The sequence below is a fragment of the Musa acuminata genome, chromosome BXJ3-5 (genome assembly GCF_036884655.1).
Source record: "Musa acuminata AAA Group cultivar baxijiao chromosome BXJ3-5, Cavendish_Baxijiao_AAA, whole genome shotgun sequence".
Classification (NCBI taxonomy): Eukaryota; Viridiplantae; Streptophyta; class Magnoliopsida; order Zingiberales; family Musaceae; genus Musa; species Musa acuminata.
The window spans coordinates 25,320,001-25,336,967 of NC_088353.1; the positions used below are offsets into that span (position 1 = coordinate 25,320,001).

General features: G+C 37.5%; 1 protein-coding gene across 3 annotated transcripts in view; it reads left to right on the forward strand.

Moving 5' to 3' along the window:
• Positions 1-16,967, forward strand: part of LOC103973760 (serine/threonine-protein kinase STY13) — a 38,674-nt gene that overhangs the window by 1,936 nt on the left and 19,771 nt on the right. The gene's annotated exons all lie outside the window — the stretch shown is intronic.

Below are 16,967 nucleotides of genomic sequence, written 5' to 3' on the forward strand. Positions count from 1 at the left end.
CTGTGTTTTCTAGTCATTGTCTCCCAACTATATTATTCAACTTCAGTTGCTAATGGACCCATCTAAGGAATGCCTCTTCAGATCATTCTGTCTAAACTCAAATTTATTGCCTCCCATTAATCTAAATCCTCCTGCTATTCTTTGTTGGTCAATGCCACTATTTTCTAAAACCTTGCCTTTGTTGTAATAGAGATTAAGGTTTATAGTTGTGATTAGGTCTCTCATTGTGCAACAAATCAACCTTGTCAAGACATCATCCTGTGACACTACAGTAGTTCCTATTTAGTTATGATAGCTTCTTTAAACTCAAAGTCTTTGTTTCTGATGCATCATAAATGATCCAACTTTTAACATTTGCATTGTCGATTTCTGGAAGTACATCTGTTGAATAGGAGACCAAAGAATTTCCCACCTCTAATGCAATTTGAATTGTGCAAGCCCCAATGTGTCATCTAGATTTATAGGACATTTTGAATTCCAATTTGAATTCCACTGGTTTTATAGGAGTGTTAATGCAGGATCAAGGAAATGACATTTTGCGCATATCTGTGAAGGCAAATTCAATATTAGGACTGTAGTTTTATTAACAATAGTATTTACCAATAGGCTATGCTAGCGTCCCTAGTATTATGATAATTCATAGATGTAATCTGTAATGACCGATAATTTTTCTCCCTTAACATAAATAAATTAGCATAAATAATGTGTTGCTTTATTTAAATTATTAACTTTCTTGTTTCTTTAGTACGGCTAAGGAAATAATTAAAATTGATTTCCTTAATTATGTGGACAAGTTAATAATCTTGTTAATCAATTAAATTATTAATTGATTTATGTCCTAATGAATTATGTGATTTTTAGAAGTAAATAGTTCAAATTCTATTTCTGTATGTGACTCATAAAAGATAAATATTATATTTATATCTGTATGTATGAAAGCAAAATAAAAATAAATTAAAAAAATTTAAATTATTATTTACAGAGCTCATCTTCTCCTATATAAAGGGAGCTTCTCCTCCCTCGTTTCTCACCAAACTTTACAACAAAAGGATTGAGGAGAGGATTCCCTAAGGAGAGGTAAGATCATTTATTCTTTTCTAACTAGCTTTGCTTCATGTTTGAGATCTTTGATATTAGGATTCTTATAATTTTATAATACATAATAATGTATTAATTTCGAAATTTTATGATTGATAAGTAATAATAATAATTGATTTGTGATGTTATAATGGTTGTTTGACTTATAATAGTCTCTTAAGCTTAAATGAATTTCAATATTAATTTAATTATTAAAATTCTTATTTCTAATTCATGTAATTAGATATATTTATGTTTCAAGAATTATGTGTGAATTTCTATGATTTAATTACTTTTAAATTTAGGACCATGAATTTAAATTATTTAATTTATGGATTTGAGTTATTTTTAATAATTTAAAATATTAAAATCTAATTTAATAAAAGAAGTCTAACTATGGTCTGACCTGAGTCAGGTTGATCTACCAGATCTGGTCGACTCAGCCCTTTGGTCAGGTAAGACCTAGTCTATGTGGCAAGGTACAACCTAACTAATATGGCCAAACGTGGTCCAATCTATGTGGCTAGGTATGACCTAACCTATGTGGCTAGGCGTGACTTAGCTTATGTGGCCAAGCACGATCCTGCTCATTTGGCCAGGTACGACCCAACTCACGTGGCTAGGCACAACTCAACTTGCGACCCAAGCGTGGCCCAGTTCAGTGTTAAGGCTAAGCTCAACTCGTGAGTGAGTTTTAGCTCAGCCTACGAAGCTAGGCTGTCCAGCTATGCGATTGGCATTAGACACATCGTCATCTCTCTATCTAGCCCATTATACCTCAACCCTGCCTGCTACTTGGGACAAGCATGTGCGACGTATATGGCCGGTCCAAGACTCAGGTGGGTCGATTCGGTTTGTGCTAGCACTATATGACATATTCCAATTTCCTCTCTCTTTATTGATTTGAACTCGTTAATTGATAGAATCAGATAGGTTTGATTAGTTTAATCCAATTTTGGGTGATTCCAGATTAACTTGATTACTTCAAACCTAGTTGACTTAATTGAAATTAATCAAATCTAAATTAGAATAGTCTAATGGTGATTCCAGACTGATTCTATAAGGATTTGAGGTTGGTTCCGTTACGTCCTAATTGAATTGAGTTTGGTTCAAGTTAATTGAGCTATTTCAATTATGGTTCTGTTTGATTGAGGACTATTGAGAGACTGATGCCTCATATCTTTATGATTTGATGAACTTAAAATTTTTATCTGAATGTGTCATTTAGAAATGATTATTGGTTTTATATACTTTTAGTTTATGATATTGATGTGATTGTTACCATGTAGTATATATGATTATGCTAGTGGCACACTTTGGAAGTGCAACTTTTGAAAGGAGCTATGGGCCCATCACAGTGCGAAGCCACTAATGAGCATAGTCTAGCAGATTATACAACAAGCATGGTCCTTCATAATGTTTTATCATACTATTTCTTGGATACATGCATGCATGAACGAATTAATGTAATGAATGATCATGGTTGATTATGTATCCCTGTCAAGGGAAGGGAGGGCGATTCCCTTCGGGGATTAGTGGGCCGTTAGACGTGATTGTTAGACGGTTCCTTCATCCATTGTTGGGAGGAACGTGTCCCCACTTGGGCGGGTGAGGGATACCACTTCATATGATATTGGGAGTGTGATACGAGTTTTCTCCGTTCATTGTTAAGAGGAATCCATCCCGTGGAGTATACCTCTCCATCCGTTGTTAGGAGAGTGCACCATTGGGTGTGGTATACATCTTTGTTATCTGACTGTTATAAATGTCATCGACATGTGTTGCATGTAATTGATGTATGATTTTGTTTACTATATAAGAGTTATTATTAATTTTCTAATATATGAATTTCATAATGAATGGATGCGTTATCATTTTATATTAAATTATTGACATTTATATATATTTCACATATATTAAAATTATTTTTATGATAAAATTATTTTTATGAATTTTTAAATATTCATACCAGCATGTGTAGTTGCTGATGTGTTTTTATCTTATATTTATTTTCAGAATGACTTATTATTTTGTAATAGATCTAAGGCTTAAGTGGAAGGACTTTTTCGTCACTTGTGGCCCTACTAAGAAGATATGATTTTTTTAGTAAAAATAAATAATTATTATTTTAAAGATAAGAATTTGAATTCAAAAATAAAAGAAAAAATCTTCTCTAAATTATGAATGTTAAAATAATAGTTTTTTTTTTTTAAAATCTGGGTGTGACAATTTAATAAGATCAGAGCAATGGTTTTGAGTCTATTGGAATATGGGATTTTAGGATTAAAACATTAGATGACTCAATTAGTTTTGAGATTTAGGTTTTGGGTTTACATAGTAATGTAAATGAAGTATGGTTTTAATATATTAGGGTCATTTTATTAAGCCAAATATGTTTTTTTTTTCTTTGATAAGGAAATGATTAATTTAAGATGTTACTCAAGGAGAGTCTCATTAAATATGATTTGAACTAAGATTATTGAGTAAAATGTCAAAAATATAGTATATTTTCTCTAAATTACAATAAGTGTTATAATATTTTGTTATAGAAACTCTTGTAAAATCTTACGTTTTGAATATAATTTTGTCACGACACTCTTATCCACCTTTTGAAAAGTAGATAATAGTTATTAATTTGATTTGATTATAGAATGTATTGTTTTCTGTTTGAGATGTAATAAATAAATAAATATCAATTGACTTAATTATTCATGAAGATGGACATATTAGATTTATATCTAACACTTCAAAAAAATAATTTGTTCATTGCTTATGTTTACTATTAAATATCTAGATTTTTATTTTGCAAAAAAAGTTTATTTCATGAGTCTTGTAGCATATCTTTTATAGTTTATTTATGTTGAGGATCTAGAATTCCTTCAAACAATTTTGTTATAAATTTTAAGTAGATTATACATGAATGAAGTTTGACATAATTTCTATTACAGTTTGTTACTTTATGCTCTGGAATATTATTCTTGTCTATAATTATAAATAGAATAAATTTAATAGAAAATTATGAAAACATATTTGCTTCTTGTTCTGTAGTTTCTTCAAGGTTGATTATCTTCTATACATATGCCTTACATTGTTATGAATGCATATGGTTAGTTTTGAAAAAGTTTTGACAATTATTGACTAGACGTGTTATAATTATAAAAATTATAACACGTGTCTAGTCTCATTAACTGAAGATCATATTAAGTATCAATTATTCTCTCAGATGTAAAAGTTTTGATAAATTTTAAATAAAATTTTTTTGTAGGATCTTTCAAAAATATATAAATTGAAAAGTTTTTATCCTTATAATTTATGTTACCATTTATTATTCTTAAAATTGAGATTAGAGTTTACATGTGTTAGGATGGTTTGTAGAAGTTATTTTTGACATTGATAATATATGTGCTTTTGTAGTTGAATAAATTTGATCATGATATTTAAACTTAATATATATGTAACTAATTTGAATGGAGTTTTAATTTAATAAGTGATAAATTAATTATTAGATATTATTTGTCTCTTGCAACGATGAAATTTTATGAGAATTAAATATAATGTTATTTCTTTGGCATATATAATATAAATCATTTGAAATTATACAAGAATATATGTTGAATAATTGAATAAATTTTTATCCTTTCAATTGTGTTTGTTTGCTGAGTTACACATGTAGCCTCAACTTTATTTTATGTCCACAATCAATTAGTTTTTAAAATTCAAAAATTCTAATGATTTATTGGATATTGAATTTGATATGCTTGTTATGGGTAATCTAAAATCAAATTTATTGAATGAGTTTCGTAAATTTCTTATATATTTTATGCTAAAAAAATATATAACTAAAAAAAACACATCTTTTGACTTAAAATTTTCGAGTGGCACATTTACATCTAAATATTTTCAAGTTGATTTAGATTTATCTTTTGACTTAGTATTTCAAGTGCTAACTGTTAGGATCGAGAGCACTAAGAGGGGGGGGGTGAATTAGTGCAGCGGATATCTTATATTAATTTAAAAACCAAAAGCTGCGTTCGTTCAAAAACTATTATGATGCAGAAGCAAATTCTCAGTTTGTATCTAGGTGCAGTTTGCGTCTAAGCGCAGATTGCGTTTAAGCGCAGTTTTGCGTCTAAGCGCAGTTTTGCGTCTAAGCACAGTTTTACGTCTAAACTCAGATTTACGTCTAAATGCAGATTTACGTCTAAACGCAGATTTACGTCTAAACGCAGATTTACGTCTAAACGCAGTTTTACGTCTAAACGCAGTTTTACGTCTAAACGCAGTTTTACGTCTAAACGCAGTTTTACGTCTAAACGCAGTTTTACGTCTAAACGCAGATTTACGTCTAAACGTTGAAACTCGTTTGTATACTCACAGAAAGCAGTATGCAGTTGAAATCAAGACGTAAACGTGAACTGAAATCTGACGATTGAGCGAGGAAAGCCGATTTACGTCTGAATGCAGTTTTGCGTCTAAATGTTGAAACTCGTTCGTAAAATCATAGAGGACAGATTGCAGTTATTAATAGGATTAAAATGTAAGCGTAAACTGCAAAGAAGCTCGTTCGTAAAAGCACGGAAAACAGTTCTGCAGAATCAAACGTAAACGTAAACAGAAATGTATGAAAATACGAATTTACGTCTGAATGCAGATTTGGACGAACAGCACTTAGAATTTGTTCGTGAAAGCGCAGAGAGCAGTAGTGATGAGGGAGGTTTGCAGTAATGATAAAGTGCTCGAAAATAAACGCAAACCAGAGATTTAGAGTGGTTCGGTCAGCCTTGACCTACTCCACTTTTGGCTTCCTCCACCGATGAGGTTGCCGACGTCAACTAGATGCCTTCCTTCAATGGGCGAAGGCCAAACTTCCCTCTTACAATTTCTCTCCTTTTGACAGGCTTAGGAGACAACCTTTACAGACCTTTCTCTCCTCACTTTACAATTGAAAACTTGAAGAACAGAAGGAGGAGACTTAAAGGCTTTACAACACTTTTGAGCTCTTAGAATCACAGAAAAGATCAAGATTTCGGTATAGGTCTGTATCTTTTCAGTGCTGAATGGGTGGGGTATTTATAGGCCCTAACCCAATTCAAAATTCGAGCTCAAAACGATCAAATCGATCAAATCCCAGAATTCTGGGATCAGGCGGTTGCACCTCTCAACTGGAGAGGTGGCACCGCCTGGCAGAGCTCGAAGACTGAGCTCAGCCGATTGCTCTTCTCTGCCAGAGCTCGAAGACTGAGCTCGATGGTTGCATCACCTGGCAGAGCTCGAAGACTGAGCTTGGTGGTTGCATCACCTGGCAGAGCTCGAAATCTGAGCTCGGTGGTTGCATCACCTGGGAGAGCTCGAAACTGAGCTCAGGCTGATGCACCTCTCTGCCAGAGCTCGAAGACTGAGCTTGGTGAATCCATCACCTGGCAGAGCTCGAGACTTAGCTCAGGCTGATGCACCTCTCTGCCAGAGCTCGAAGACTGAGCTCGGTGGTTGCATCGCCTGGCAGAGCTCGGAACTTGAGCTCTGGCGGTGCAACCTCTTGGCTGGGGCGGTTGCACCTCCCAACCCCACAGCCCAGGCGGTTGCACCTCCTGGCTGGGGCGGTTGCACCTCCCAACCCCACAGCCCAGGCGGTTGCACCTCCTGGCTGGGGCGGTTGCACCTCTCAACCCCACAGCCCAGGCGGTTGCACCTCCTGGCTGGGGCGGTTGCACCTCCTGGTGCAATCTGGGTCCGAATGGTTCACTCCATTCGGCCCACTTTGAATCTTTTCAGGGGCCCAATTGCCCCAAGATTAAGCTAATGGGATCACCTCCCATTTTCATGCTTAATCATCGTGCTAACTACGATTAACTCTAAGACAACTTCTGCAGCTTTGCTCCGATGCGTCAATCGCTTCTTCCGGCGAGTTTCCGGCAAACTTCCGTCGATCAACCGATAACCCTCGGTGATCCTTCTGCGGACATCCGGCATACTCCTGGACTTTGCGACGATCCACTTGGCGAGTTCCGACGAGCTTCGCTTGGCAAGCTTCTGGACTTCTCGGATCTGTTCTCTCTGAACCTCCGACGACCGTCCGAACTTCCGTCGAACTCTCGAACTCCCAACGTGATCATGATCTTGACTCCGGCGCAACACCTGCTGCTTGTCTTACTCTTATCGTAGTTAATCCTGCACACTTATCTCAACACATAGATTAGATAACAAATGACAATTGACTTCATCATCAAAACCCGAGATTCAACAATCTCCCCCTTTTTGATGATGACAATCAATTGATAAAGGAGTTGTCCTTAACTCCCCCTATCTAAATGCCATAGTTGAGATAAGTCAACCTTGAATTCAAGACCGAAGAATTCAAGTGACGTATTGATAAGTTAGATCAGTTAAACTTATCAATGCTTCCATCATGATGCTCATCATGATGTATCTCTTCAAGAATTATGTCAAGGCATGACATACATCATCAAGTTTGTATGATAGTGTTTGTAACCATTCATCATGTAATCATATAAAGCTACGAAGGACTTTTTACATGATGCTTACATTTGAGATTTTCTAGCAAGTTTGCATTTTCTATAGAATATCAAATCAAGATATGATGCAAACTATAGCACATGTTCACATATCTCTTGGTGATGCAAGGATGACATAACATTGTTTATAGCATCACTCAAGTATTTGCAACTATGACATATGATTATGGCAGTTTAGTTATGACATAGTGTTTATCAATTCATATGTTTATCAATTCATATGATATGATGCAAACTATAGCACATGTTCACATATCTCTTGGTGATGCAAGGATGACATAACATTGTTTATAGCATCACTCAAGTATTTGCAACTATGACATATGATTATGGCAGTTCAGTTATGACATAGTGTTTATCAATTCATATGTTTATCAATTCATATGTTTCTCCCCCTTTGTCATCAACAAAAAGCATGATAGCATTATCAAGCATATAAAGGAAGTCATGACACATATATCTCTTTATTGTTTTTGCTTGACGGAGGAAAGTTATTTTTCGAAGAGTTTTCATAAGAGTGTACAGGAACATCACATACAAATCGAAAAATGAACTTCTTACATGCATTTGGTTAAAAATATTTGTCACATAATTTGCAACATGTTATTTGATCAAGCGTTGTCAAGGCATGTAATAGTAATAACATCCGAAAGATAATTTTAACTAGTTTAAGTATTCGGACACATCATCATTCCTAATTCTCTTCTTATGTAATCAAATTGTTCTTCACATAGGGGTTTTGTGAAGATATCAGCCAGTTGATGTTTGGTATTAATAAACTCTATGGTTACATCATGATTAGTGACATGATCTCGTATAGAGTGAGGTCTAATATCAATGTGTTTGATTTTTGAGTGTTAAGCTTTTGATATAGTAACACAATCATTTCAAGTGCAGTATTCTACCATATTGCATAACAAGATTTTTATTTCAGCAAGTGTAGCATTGTATCATACTGCATAGCAAGATTTTTATTTCAGCAAGTGTAGCATTGTATCATATTGCATAGCAAGATTTTTGTAGCATTGCATCACATGGTGAGATATCAGCTCGTACGATGCAAATTTTTGTTTGATATCATAGTAATCATATTAGTAATAGCAACCATATCAATGTCATACTGCTGACTTAACAACTTACATTGGTATGTTGCTTCATATTTTTCACGGCATAGGCTTTTTAAACCTTTTTAGTTTCAGTGCAAAAACCGAGATAAACAACAATAGATGTTTGCAAATATGCTTACACAAACAAAGATAATTATATCAGGGTAACATATGTACAGCATATCAGGTAACCATAAAGACAAAGTCCTTCATAAAAAACATAGGGAGTTTACAACATGTCATATCAAAAACATTAGATGTTTATACAAGCTTATTCATGAGGTGGAAGGTTAAAGTGCCCAAGTAAAGAGTCAAATTGTCGATGGATTTGCTGCAGTTCGGTTAGGATTTGATCTTGTCGAAGTTCAAGCCGTTCTTGTCGTTGTTCAAATCGGTCCATCCGAATCCTGATATCTTCGATGGATGATGTGTGAGTTTGCTCAACCGGATGTATTTCCTCAAAGGGACAGATCGGAGGAGAGTGGGTACTCCTAAAGACTGGGGTTTCCGGCTCTGGTTCAGGTTCAGGTTCAGGCTGAGGAGGATCAGTTCTTCTAGGCATTCTAACCCAGTTACCGTTTCTATAGTGACATCTTAGTCGGTGAAGTAGATTTTTGTTTATTATGCTGAATTTATCTGATTTCATTACTTCTTCTTCTAGTGGTATTTGAATGTCGTAAGCTTTCATTATTCTAGTAATAATTCCACCATATGGGAGCATCATATCTTTCGTAGATAATTCCAACATGTTTTGTTGGATCAGATAGCCAAGACAAATGTCACGTTCTTTCATGATTAGGTACATAATTCCTAATTCCAATTGACTCACTTCATCATGATGGTATTGTTTAGGAAGAATTATACTAGTCATGATATGATGAAGTATCTTAGTGTTGAAGGGCATTAGATGTTCACAACTTTTAGGAATAGATTCTATGTTAGGATTGGCAAGGATTGTTCCTAAGGCTTCAACGTAGGATGTTTCAATAGTTTTTTTCATCCCATGATCCTTTGAAATAAAGTCCTATGCTTTTCATGGGAATACCTATCATATCACAAATGAATCTATCAGTGATTGAGATGTGTTGTCCTAAGAGATAGGTTGATATCCTTTCTTCATCATCTTTTTGCATGTTGTTGTAAAACAATCTAACTAGTCTAGGATAAATGGGTTCGTTGATCTGCAAGATGGGAAGTAGATTTAGGTTTGCAAACCAATGGATAGTCTCTACATCTCTTAGTTCATTCAGATCTACGTATTTTCCCTTATTGATGCTTCTTAGTTCGAAGGAGAGAAATTTTTCAGCATGGTTTTTGGAATCAAAAAGAGTGAGATCAAACTCTTCTACTACTCTCCTCTTTCCCTTGTCCCTTGAGGATCTTCTAGATCCCATTACTACTGCTGTTTAGAGGGATGATGATGAGCTAAAGTAAATGAAGAACAAAGCAGAATTTAAGAGCTTCTTAGAGAGTACCTTTGTGAAATCTTCAAGAGAAGGAAGGATTCTTGATGTTTTGCTCCGAAATAGGAGGTATTTGGAAGGCTTAGAGGAGTGAAATGGGAATGGAGGAGACTTGGAAGAGTAGAGGAGGAAATGGGGGTGAGTTGGGGTCGGTTCCTTAGCCGGCCCTAGCGTGATTTTAAAGGGCAGAGCTGCTGGCGGTTGCACCTCTGGCTGGAGCGGTGCAACCTCTGGCAACCCGTGATAGCTGGAGGTGCAACCGCCAGCTGGAGAGGTGCCACCGCCGGTAGCAGGTGAGTACTTAGGATGATTTGATTAGGGAGCCTTTGCCTTGAGGAGAGTTTCAGAGCAATTGATGTTTGTTACATGATTTCGTATGAGTTTTTATTTAAGGAAGAAGCTCTTTGTAAGATAGATCTTTTAACGTGCATATGTATGTTTGTTTGGTGTCCCTTTTAAGATCATGACATATTTAGTTTCTACAAGAATTAATTCGTAGATGAACAGGTTTTGAAGATCAGGGGGGTATGTGAATTTGGATATCATATGTTTGTAATTGTATCGTATTTGTGATTTCATAGCTTTCACTTGTTACTTAAGCGTTGCGAGTTCCTTTTTGATTCTTGGTTTCTGACCATTGAGAGTCAAGGAGCAGAACATTATTTCTTGCTCCGGCCTAGACTTTTAATGTTTTTATAGGAACGGATGATCTTTAGGAACCCATTTGCTTTTGGGTGCCCCATAAATAGATCTACATTTTCTATCATGTTGCATAGAGTTTATCATGGTTCCTTTAGGAACCCAAATTAATTTGTTTGGACTTATTTTCTTGAATGGACAACAATGTGTCTTGTGTCCAGATTTGCAACAAAAGTTGCACTTGGTTTGGTGATGAACGTGTAAGATGGGGCCTTTTACAAAGGTAGTTGGATTTCGGTGAGGACCCCTCACAAATCCAATCCCACTTCTTTTGGGAGCATGACCCTTGTTTGTAAGGATCATGTTTAATGACTTGCTACCAACCTCGAATTTCTTCAAGGTGTCCTTAAGTAGCAAGTTTTCTTTTTGTATAGTTTCTAAATCATGACATTTGATACATGACTTCAAACTATCATGATGTTCGACTTTTAATTTATCAAACTCACAAGTAAGATTATCATGTACCTTTTTTAGCAACTTGTATTTTCTATTTATAACTTTGCATTCATCAAATAAATCATGGAAGGCATTTAATAATTCATCGAAAGATAAATCAGCATCTAATAAATCCGTTACCTCCTCTTCGATTGCCATAAAGGCGTAATGAGCAACTTGCTCGGTGTTGGATTCGTCTTCCTCAGATGCGCTCGAGTCATCCCATGTTGCTTGGAGCGCCTTCTTCTTTGTTGTTCTTTTCTTGACTTGGGGACAATCACTTTTGTAATGTCCTGGCTTTTTACATTCATAGCAGATCACTTGGTCCTTCTTAGGTTCAAGTTTATTTTTCACATCGTTTTTAAACTTGTTTCTTTTGAAGAATTTTTTAAACTTTCTTGTCAAAAGTGCCAAGTCGTCATCACAGTCCTCATCACTTGAGTTTTCTCTTAAGTGGCATTCAGAAGTTTTAAGTGCCATATCCTTCCTGTTCTTTGGAAGGATGTCTTCTTGCTCTTCATGAGCTTTGCAGGTCATTTCGTAGGTCATTAATGACCCGATTAGTTCTTCAAGAGGGAAATTTCGCAGATCTTTTGCCTCTTGAATGGCGGTGACTTTAGGATCCCAACTCTTAGGAAGGGATCTTAGTATCTTATTAACAAGCTCAAAATCCGAAAAACTCTTTCCGAGTCCCTTTAGACCGTTGACGACATCCGTGAAACGGGTAAACATGTCGCCAATGGTTTCACTCGGTTTCATTCGGAAAAGTTCAAAAGTATGCAGCAACAGATTGATTTTTGACTCTTTCACTCTACTTGTGCCCTCGTGGGTCACTTCAAGTGTGTGCCAAATATCAAAAGCAGTTTCGCAAGTTGAAACACGATTAAACTCGTTTTTATCAAGTGCGCAAAATAAGGCATTCATAGCCTTTGCATTAAGAGCGAAAGCCTTTTTCTCCAAATCGTTCCAATCGATCATTGGAAGAGAAGATTTTGAAAATCCATTTTCAACAAGGTTCCATAGTTCAAAATCCATAGAAATAAGAAAGATCCTCATTCGGGTCTTCCAGTACGTGTAGTCCGTTCCACTGAACATGGGTGGACGTGTAATCGAATGCCCCTCTTGGTTTCCGGCGTATGCCATCTCTCTTGGGTTTTAATCCTTTAGAGAGTTAACCTTGCTCTGATACCAATTGTTCGGATCGAGAGCACTAAGAGGGGGGGGTGAATTAGTGCAGCGGATATCTTATATTAATTTAAAAACCAAAAGCTGCGTTCGTTCAAAAACTATTATGATGCAGAAGCAAATTCTCAGTTTGTATCTAGGTGCAGTTTGCGTCTAAGCGCAGATTGCGTTTAAGCGCAGTTTTGCGTCTAAGCGCAGTTTTGCGTCTAAACTCAAATTTACGTCTAAATGCAGATTTACGTCTAAACGCAGATTTACGTCTAAACGCAGATTTACGTCTAAACGCAGTTTTACGTCTAAACGCAGTTTTACGTCTAAACGCAGATTTACGTCTAAACGTAGTTTTACGTCTAAACGCAGATTTACGTCTAAACGTTGAAACTCGTTTGTATACTCACAGAAAGCAGTATGCAGTTGAAATCAAGACGTAAACGTGAACTGAAATCTGACGATTGAGCGAGGAAAGCCGATTTACGTCTGAATGCAGTTTTGCGTCTAAATGTTGAAACTCGTTCGTAAAATCATAGAGGACAGATTGCAGTTATTAATAGGATTAAAATGTAAGCGTAAACTGCAAAGAAGCTCGTTCGTAAAAGCACGGAAAACAGTTCTGCAGAATCAAACGTAAACGTAAACAGAAATGTATGAAAATACGAATTTACGTCTGAATGCAGATTTGGACGAACAACACTTAGAATTTGTTCGTGAAAGCGCAGAGAGCAGTAGTGATGAGGGAGGTTTGCAGTAATGATAAAGTGCTCGAAAATAAACGCAAACCAGAGATTTAGAGTGGTTCGGTCAGCCTTGACCTACTCCACTTTTGGCTTCCTCCACCGATGAGGTTGCCGACGTCAACTAGGTGCCTTCCTTCAATGGGCGAAGGCCAAACTTCCCTCTTACAATTTCTCTCCTTTTGACAGGCTTAGGAGACAACCTTTACAGACCTTTCTCTCCTCACTTTACAATTGAAAACTTGAAGAACAGAAGGAGGAGACTTAAAGGCTTTACAACACTTTTGAGCTCTTAGAATCACAGAAAAGATCAAGATTTCGGTATAGGTCTGTATCTTTTCAGTGCTGAATGGGTGGGGTATTTATAGGCCCCAACCCAATTCAAAATTCGAGCTCAAAACGATCAAATCGATCAAATCCCAGAATTCTGGGATCAGGCGGTTGCACCTCTCAACTGGAGAGGTGGCACCGCCTGGCAGAGCTCGAAGACTGAGCTCAGCCGATTGCTCTTCTCTGCCAGAGCTCGAAGACTAAGCTCGATGGTTGCATCACCTGGCAGAGCTCGAAGACTGAGCTTGGTGGTTGCATCACCTGGCAGAGCTCGAAATCTGAGCTCGGTGGTTGCATCACCTGGGAGAGCTCGAAACTGAGCTCAGGCTGATGCACCTCTCTGCCAGAGCTCGAAGACTGAGCTTGGTGAATCCATCACCTGGCAGAGCTCGAGACTTAGCTCAGGCTGATGCACCTCTCTGCCAGAGCTCGAAGACTGAGCTCGGTGGTTGCATCGCCTGGCAGAGCTCGGAACTTGAGCTCTGGCGGTGCAACCTCTTGGCTGGGGCGGTTGCACCTCCCAACCCCACAGCCCAGGCGGTTGCACCTCCTGGCTGGGGCGGTTGCACCTCCCAACCCCACAGCCCAGGCGGTTGCACCTCCTGGCTGGGGCGGTTGCACCTCTCAACCCCATAGCCCAGGCGGTTGCACCTCCTGGCTGGGGCGGTTGCACCTCCTGGTGCAATCTGGGTCCGAATGGTTCACTCCATTCGGCCCACTTTGAATCTTTTCAGGGGCCCAATTGCCCCAAGATTAAGCTAATGGGATCACCTCCCATTTTCATGCTTAATCATCGTGCTAACTACGATTAACTCTAAGACAACTTCTGCAGCTTTGCTCCGATGCGTCAATCGCTTCTTCCGGCGAGTTTCCGGCAAACTTCCGTCGATCAACCGATAACCCTCGGTGATCCTTCTGCGGACATCCGGCATACTCCTGGACTTTGCGACGATCCACTTGGCGAGTTCCGACGAGCTTCGCTTGGCAAGCTTCTGGACTTCTCGGATCTGTTCTCTCTGAACCTCCGACGACCGTCCGAACTTCCGTCGAACTCTCGAACTCCCAACGTGATCATGATCTTGACTCCGGCGCAACACCTGCTGCTTGTCTTACTCTTATCGTAGTTAATCCTGCACACTTATCTCAACACATAGATTAGATAACAAATGACAATTGACTTCATCATCAAAACCCGAGATTCAACACTAACTATGTTGATTAATATCATTTTTCATATCAAATTTGCGAATCAAATTTTAGTTAAACGGGGGAGAAATGTAATCACCAAGAATTTTTCTCCTTGAACATGAATAAATTACTATAAATAACGTGTTGTTTTATTTAAATTATTAACTTTCTTTTTTGCGTAGCATGACTAAGGAAATGATTAAAATTGATTTTCTTAATTATGTAGACAAGTTAGGAATCTTGTCAATTAATTAAATTATTAATTGATTTATTTTCTAATAAGTGACGTGATTTTTAGAAAGTAAGTAGTTTGAATTCCATTTTTGTGTGTGAACCATAAGAAATAAATATTATATTTCTATATTTATGTGTGAAAGCAAACTAAAAATAAATTTAAATTATTACTTACCTTTCAAGGAGAATTCATCTTCTTTTATATGAAGGGGGCTCTTCCTCCATCATTCCTCATCGAGCTTGGTAGCGAAAGGATTAAGGAGAGACTTCATTAAGGAGAAGTAAGATCCTTTATATTTTTTCTAACCAACTTTAGTTCATGTTTTGAAGTATTTGATACTAGGATTCTTATAATTTTATAATATATAAAATTATATTAATTTCAAAATTTATGATATTAAGTAATAATAATTGCTTTATGATATTAGAATAATTATTTGACTTATAGTGGTCTCTTAAGCTTAAGTGAATTTTAAGATTGATTTAATTATTAAAATTTTTAATTTTGGATTAACATAATAGTTCTAATGCATTTAATTAGATATATTTATGTTCAAGAATTATGTGTAAATTTCTATGCTTCAATTAGTTTTAAATTTAAGATCATGAATTTAAATTGTTTAATTCATGGATTTTAGTTACTCTTTAATAATTTAAAATATCAAAATATAATATAATAAGATGAGCCTAACTTGGGTCTGACCTGAGTCAGGTTGATCTATCAAACCATGTCGACCCAGCACTTGTGGCCAAGTAAGACTCAGCCTATGTGATAAGGTACAACTCAACCTATGTGATCAAGTGCGACTCAGCCTATGTGGTTAGGCATGATCTAGTCCATGTGACCAAGCACGATCCAGCTCATATGTTCAGATACAACCCAACCCATGTTGTCACGGACAAACTTCTAAACAGGATGTTTGATGTAATGCTTATGTATGTCCGTGTCTTTTGGTTTGTTTATGCCTTGTACAGCATGTAGAGGGATGGCCGAAGGCTTAATAGTCCTATTTTAGTTGGGTTAGTGGACTCTTTAGACTTGTAAATAAAGGTTGTATCATGTGGACACGTGCGAGAGATTCTCGGTCTGTAATGGACCATTTTACCCTTTTGTCACGACCTTAGCTGGTTTTGCCTAAGGCGTGCGGCACCCTCGCGCGTCCGTCCGCAAAGGTCAGCCTCCCCGAAGCCTCCCATTGTCCCTTAGGACCAACAAAAGAGAGAACGGGTTAAAGAGAACGCCTCAATCGGGATCCACAAGCAAACATGTCCGAAAAACACTTCATAGACAATGCAAATTACAAACAGACTTTACAAGCTCTGAATAGTTGCACAACAAAGGGTAAAATGGTCCATTACAGACCGAAAAGCTCTCGCACGTGTCCACATGACACAACCTTTATTTACAAGCCTAAAGAGGCCACCAACCCAACTAACATGAGACTATTTAGCCTTCGGCCGCCCCTCTACCTGCTATACAAGGTATGAACATACCAAAAGACAAAGGACAGACATAAGCATTACATCCAACATCTTGTTTAGAAGTTTGTCCGTTACACTTTGTTGTGCAACTGTTCAGAGCTTGTAAAGTCTGTTTGTAATTTGCATTGTCTATGAAGTGTTTCTCGGAGATGTTTGCTTGTGGATCCCGATTGAGGCGTTCTCTCTAACCCGTTCTCTCTTTTGTTGGTCCTAAGGGACAATAAGAGGCTTCGGGGAGGCTGACCTTTGCGGACGGACACGCAAGGGTGCCACACGACTTAGGCAAAACCAGCTAAGTCCGTGACAGATGGTATCAGAGCGGGACAAGCACTCATAGAAACACTTAGCATGCAAACGTGGGGGACCTAGCGGGGCTGCGCTGAGGGCAGTCAGCACACGCGCGACCGTTTGGGGGAAAACGGGCATGGAGATGTAGGGAAAAGGAGTCGCTCGGAGGAGCGGGCATCTGACATTGGCATTCAAAGGAATGACCAACCCTTCGCG